This window comes from Oryctolagus cuniculus, chromosome 1 (assembly GCF_964237555.1).
Source record: "Oryctolagus cuniculus chromosome 1, mOryCun1.1, whole genome shotgun sequence".
In the NCBI taxonomy this organism is placed as follows: Eukaryota; Metazoa; Chordata; class Mammalia; order Lagomorpha; family Leporidae; genus Oryctolagus; species Oryctolagus cuniculus.
The window spans coordinates 142,027,999-142,034,200 of NC_091432.1; the positions used below are offsets into that span (position 1 = coordinate 142,027,999).

Sequence of the window (6,202 nt, forward strand, 5' to 3'; positions counted from 1 at the left end):
AAAGAGAAATCCGGGGACCAGCGCTCTGGTGTAGCAGGTAAAGCCGCCGCCTATAGCGCCAGCATCCCATATGGGCGCCCATTCAAGACCTGGCTGCTCCACTTCTGATCCAGCTCTCAGCTGCGGCCTGGGAAAGCAGCAGAGGATGGCTCAAGTCCTTGGGCCCCTGCACCTGCGTGGGAGACCTAGAAGAAGCTGCTGGCTCCTGGCTTCTGCCTGGCGCAGCTCCTGCCATTGCAACCATCTGGGGAGTGAAACAGCAGATTGAAGTTCTCTCTCTCTCTCTCTCTCTCCCTTTTTCTCTGTAACTCCACCTTTCAAATGAATAAAGAAATCTTAAAAAAAAAAAAAAAAAAAAAAGATCGGACATGCAGTGACAGTTTGTAGAACAGTTTGTCTCTCCTACTAACACTGACAATAAACACACCATACCCCAACATCCCACTCACGGGGTGACCCACAGCACATTCAGAGCGGCATAACTCACAGCAGTCACAACCAGAAGGAGCCCGTATCTCCCAACAGGAGACCAGACAAGTAGATGGTGGTCATCGCAGGTAAGGCAGCTCCAACCACAGGCAGCATCCTGAATGAACATCACACGCCACGTTACCTGCTGTGTGACTACGTTTCCTACAGAACTGGAAAAGCCAGATAATATGACACAGCAGCCCCCTCCCCGTGTCTGTGGCTTCAGATACCCAGCGTTAACCCCATGCTACTGCACAGCAAGATATTTTTGAGACAGAGAGGTGGAAATCACAGGTGTATAATTTTTCTGACAGTACATGGTTATCATTATTTTATTTTATTGTTGTTCCTATCTCCTTGTGCCTGATTTATAAATTAAGCCTTATAAAGGAAAAAAACATAGGACAGTCACGTGTCTCTTAACCACTGGGAGGCATTCTAAGAGACGTGTCCTCAAGTGATTTCGTCATGTGCTGCCATCCCCTAGTGTCCCCGTGCAGACATCCGGGCTGTCACTGTGTGATATATATATAACTGTATGAGACCACTGCTTCGCGTGCCATCATCATCGACTGAAACCTTGTTATGGGATGCTTGACTGGATGCAGAGAGTTTGCTACCAGCCAAGCTTCAGCATCCACAAACGAGCGGGGACTTTATAGAAGCTGTGAGGTTCAGGGACACTGTATAAGTGCATCCTTGAACTTAAATGCACCCATGCTAAAGGAGAGCAAGAAAAATTGTGTAGGAGCAGGAATTTGGGGGCCATCTGATGCAAGCCATGTGACTTCAGGGCTAAGAAGCTACACTTTTTTTTTTTTTTTTTAAGCAATGAACTCCACAGATTCAGATGTAAGTGAGCCAGGACTGGGGAGATAATGATTAACAACCTCTGAAAAGAGTTTAAGGAACGGCCCAAAGGCTCCCCTCCTGATTCCCAACTGATCGCTCCGGCCTGATCAGCTCAGCTTCTTCAGACTCACTCCTTCAACTTCTCCTTTGACCTGGCCCAGGCACCTGTTGGTGGGAGACAGAGATGCAAAGAGCAGCCAGATGTTTGTAGCATCCCCCAGCGCAGTGCGGCTGTAAATCAACGCGAAAACAAAGTGAGAGTCGACCTCCGAATTGTCTCTTACGGCGTCCCGAAGGTCAGAGCCATGTGTCTTGGAAGCCTGACCGCTACAAATGCTCTTCACTCTAGTGGATCATGGCTCCTAGCTCTTACAAACAGCAGCCGTGTGCCCATCATTGAGATCACAGCTGGTGAGCTGTGGTGTCCCAAAGGCCATCATTTTGCAACATGGAAAACTAGGTGTAGTCCCGATGCGGGCAGGAAATCCATAACACTGTTGTCCTGTAGGGCTGAGCCCCTGCTGACAGGCTGTTGCGGGCTGATACCCGCACAGGATGCAAGAGAATGGGACGCACAAATACAACATTTCCTTGCATTTCTGCTTTCTCTGAAGGCAACAGTTGCAAGGCCCCAAACTTCTCCTAGAAGCCCCTCCCCTGCAGGACTGCATGCTTGGCTAACTGATTTTTTTTTTTTTTTAAAGAAAACAGAAAGAAAAAGGACAACCCAGCAGTGACACCAGGAGCTGCAGCTCAGCTGAGCAGCTCTCTGGGCTCCGGTCCCCACTGAAAAGCAGTCAGCTGGAACTAGCAAAATACACACCCATAGGGCAGAACGACTTCCGTCGCAAAGTTGGGTCCTGGCCCCCATAAGAAGCCTGTGTTGTGTCGCGTTGTTGAGTCCCGTGGTGCCGGGCTGCATTGAGCACCATGGGAGGGGCACCCCTGGGGGCACTTTCCATGTGTGCGTGCAGTGGCAGGGGGGTCTTCACTTGCTCTGCTTCCATCTGCTCTCCCCGCCCCCCACCCCGGATTTTATGAAGTTTTGAGAACCTGTGCCGAGGAGTCCTCCAACACTGACCGAAGCCAGACGCATTGGGGGAACATCTGGAATCCCTATCTTCCTTTTCCTGGACCCAGCAGGCTGCCTTCCCTGAAAACCCCCCACCCTGACGATTCCATCTGCCACCTTGTAGCCCCCAGCCCCCAGCCCCCAGCCCCTGGCTTCCCAAGCCCTGCTGTATCCGGGGAACTCCTTCTGCCTGTGCACAGTAGGCACAGGGAAGCTGCTGCTGGCACAAGCCTGCTCCCATAGCGCAACGTGAAAACCAGGGTGGGCTCTGAGGAAAGTGACGGGGGAGGGGGCACGTCCATCTTGCATCAGTTTATTGAATCTGGAGAGTCCGTAGAGGAAAGAGAATTAAACATGTGCAGGCCTCCCCTCCTCAGACGCTCTCCAAGGCTCCAAGTGAAAAAGTTTTCATATACAAAGAGGGAAGAGCTGCGACTTTGTGGGTGGTATCATGGAAACAGCTTTGGGCTGGGAGGGGAGAGAAAAAGATTCTCATCCCATTGTTCCTGCCAATAAATAGTTCTGGGCCTTAGGCAAATTGCTGGGTCTTCAGTTTCCCTCTTTTCTGTAAGGAAGTGCTTGGATTCACCCACAGTTTCACCCAGCTCCAAAGTTCTCTAAGACCTGGAATACTGTCATGCAAATTCTCTTACTGGGGATCCACAAAACACTCATGGAAGGTGTGTGCCGCAAAAAAGCCATGTACGGATAAACTTATCTTCTGATCTCATTTTTCTCACTAAGTTTTGAAGTACCCTCATGTGCGAAGGGCTGTGGGAGCCAAAGCTTGAGCCCGGGGACTTGCCTGTGCTATTTGTCTCTGTCCCGGGACATTCAGGCCATCCACCGACTCGTCTCAGCCTTGCAGTCAATCAAAGAAGTTCATCTTCTTCATGCGTGTACTTGTTACTCATTGGTGTTCTCAGTAATGAGCTGGCTTCTCTCCCATCACATCCTTGGATTAAAGGGAAAAAAAAAAAAGCTGCACAACACATAACATAGCAGGAACAAACAGTCAGGGTGAGAGCAACGTAAATAAGTCTGGAAAAATCCCAACCAGAGAGAAAGACGTGAAATTCCCGTAACGTCGCACGAGTTCGGCTCACATTTCACTTCCACACTTCCTGGCGACCAGAGAGAAGGAAGCCCAGCAGACACATCCCTGAGCACGTTGGCGCAGAAAGTTCCCGAAGACAGGAATCAGCATCTCAGGGGCTGTGGCGCTTTTCCTACCCCCAGTGTCCACCAGGTGCGTCTACCGGGCTCCTCCTACCAGATCAGCAAACGACAGAGAGGACGTGGCACGTCTGCAGCACAGTCGGCAGCACCTCTGTGCACTGTCTGTCTGTCCGTCATGGCAAAGTCAGGCGGGTGTCGGTGCCTGAGGGAAAGGCAAGGCATTAGAGCAAGGGGCAGCGGTGCGTGGCGGGGACGGGCCCATGTGCCACTTCCCTGGGTGTGTGGGCTTTTCATTGCTCTCATGGCCTTCTCCAACTTCTGTCTGCGTCTCTCACAAGGACACTGGTCCCTGGATTTAGGGCCACTCCAAATACAAGACAATCTCCTCCTGGGAACCCTCAACTGACTTCACTCACCAAGACCCTGTTTATAAATAAGGTCTGGCTGGCAGCAACACGGACAGAATGGGAGGCTTCTGTGCTAAGTGAAACACGCCAGGCCCAGAAATACAAGCAGCAGGAGCCGGCGCTGTGGCATAGCGGGTAAAGCTGACACCTGCAGTGCCGGTTCGAGTCCCAGCTGCTCCACTTCCGATCCAGCTCTCTGCTATGGCCTGGGAAAGCAGTAGATGGCCCAAGTCTTTGGGCCCCTGCACCTGTGTGGGAGACCTGGAAGAAGCTCCTGGCTTCAGATTGGCCCAGTTCCAGTTGTTGCAACCATCTGAGGAGTGAACCAGTGGATAGAAGACCTCTCTCTCTCTCTCTCTTTCTCTCTCTCTCTCTCTGCCTCTCCTTCTCTCTCTGTGTAACTCTGACTTTCAAATAAATCTTTAAAAAGAAAAAAGAAAAAGAAATACAAGCACCACGCAAGCTCACTGGTACTTGGGCTCTCAAAATGTTGATCTCACGGAAATTGAGAGGATAATGGTGGTTACCAGAGGCTGCAGAGGGCGGGGGGGGGGGGGGGGGGGAGGACAGGGAAAGGTTAATTAATAGGTACTAAGTTATAGTTCAATAAAAATAAAAGTTCTGTTGCACATAGGTAACTATAATATAATGTAATTATCATACACTGTGTATTTCTGTGAAAAAACTAGAGGAAAGGGTTTGGGATGTTTTTTTCACCCTAAGGAAATGCTATATGTTAGAGGAGACAGATGCATTTACCTGATGGAACACTACACACACGTGCATGTATCAAAACATCACATGACACCTCGCGAGTATACGGAATTTTTATATCAGTTAAAAATCGTTTGAATTGTAAAGAACTGAGGTTGCATCCATAGGTTCTAGCACATGGAGTTATCTCCTGAGGAATCACTATTCAACTCACTACAGCATCCCAAGGACACATCTGGAGATAATAAACACCCACAATAAATGGTGGGCGTTACGGCTTCTGCCCCTGGAGAGAAGCAAAGCCATGGCCATCCTGAATCAGGAAGAGGCCCCAGGCCAGAAAGCAGGCAGCTAGACCCGAGGTCAGGAAGCCACAGGAGCAGGTGCAACATGAGCAACAGGTCAAGGATGAGGGCTGGCAGAGGGAGGCGAGAGCTCAGTGCAATCTTGCTTGCTTGCACGTTTGAATCACCTGGCCACTTAAAATACAATAAAATAAATAAAAATGTAAAACAACACGTCACACCCAGGCCCCTCCCTGGGGCATTCTGATTTCATGGGATTGGGTTGATGCCGGGACAGGGGTAGTTTTAAGAAGGTCCCCAAGGGGTTTCTGATGTGCAGCGGAGGAGGAGAAATACTAAGAGCTGGAAGCGGGCTTAGGCAGGGCTCCATGTGCCAGCTCCTCTCCGGGGCGCTGGTACCCACGTGGCACAAGCCCACTCCCATCCAGGATGGGGCTGGGGGGCGCGAAGGAGGAGATGAGAGCCAAGTGGTCCATGGCTTGCGCCCCCTTCCTGGGATCCCGGCCGGTGCTGAGCGCTCCCGTGCGCACACACTGTTCTCATTTGTCTTCTCCATCTGTTTTTCCACAACCTGCGCGCGTGCGCTGTGCCTCAGGACTCAGGCTTGACTGGTTGTTCAAATTATTACAAGGTCTTAAAAATTTAAGCAGCCGGTCTTGGGTCCTCCGCAGAGCCCGGGGACCCATCTGATGTTCATATTTCAGGAGATTCGGGGTTTTTTCAGATCGATTCCCTAATGTCCTATGTTGAGAACCACCAGGCCACCAACGGCTAAGTACTGCGTTCCCCATGTCATGACATACCCAGCCGGGAGGGAGACTCGCTTACTCTCTCCTAGGCTGTCCTCCGACAGGCGCTCGGGCTGCGCATGCTCACTGGCTACCTTCAGTCCCACACCGGAAACGGAAACGAGGAACAACTCCCAGCATCCTCCTCTCTGGAGCCACTGGCAGGTTGAGTCCACGGGGGCTTCTACTGAGAAGTAGCCCTACCGTCTTGTGGAGACTCTCTCGATGCCGAGTCTCCACTGAAAACTGAGTCCCTTAGGCCATGGAGTCAGTCAGGACTGAGAATTGACTGAAGACGGACAAAGAATTAACGAATATGTGTGGGACAGGGTCGTGCTAGAGACAGGGCTTTCCTGGCCTAAGGTCTGGGGGACAACTTAAAAAACTATTCTGAGACCTTATGGTGAAATCGCC

The 6,202-nt window shown here is 51.0% G+C and overlaps 1 long non-coding RNA gene across 1 annotated transcript; it reads right to left on the bottom strand.

The window, feature by feature from the left end:
- Nucleotides 1–355: 355 nt before the first annotated feature.
- On the bottom strand, nucleotides 356–5,873 carry LOC138843916 (uncharacterized). Its single transcript, XR_011379126.1, has 3 exons — nucleotides 5,804–5,873; nucleotides 3,201–3,350; nucleotides 356–1,488 (listed from the first exon to the last, which is right to left on the bottom strand). It is a non-coding gene; the product is annotated as an uncharacterized lncRNA (long non-coding RNA).
- Nucleotides 5,874–6,202: the final 329 nt, after the last annotated feature.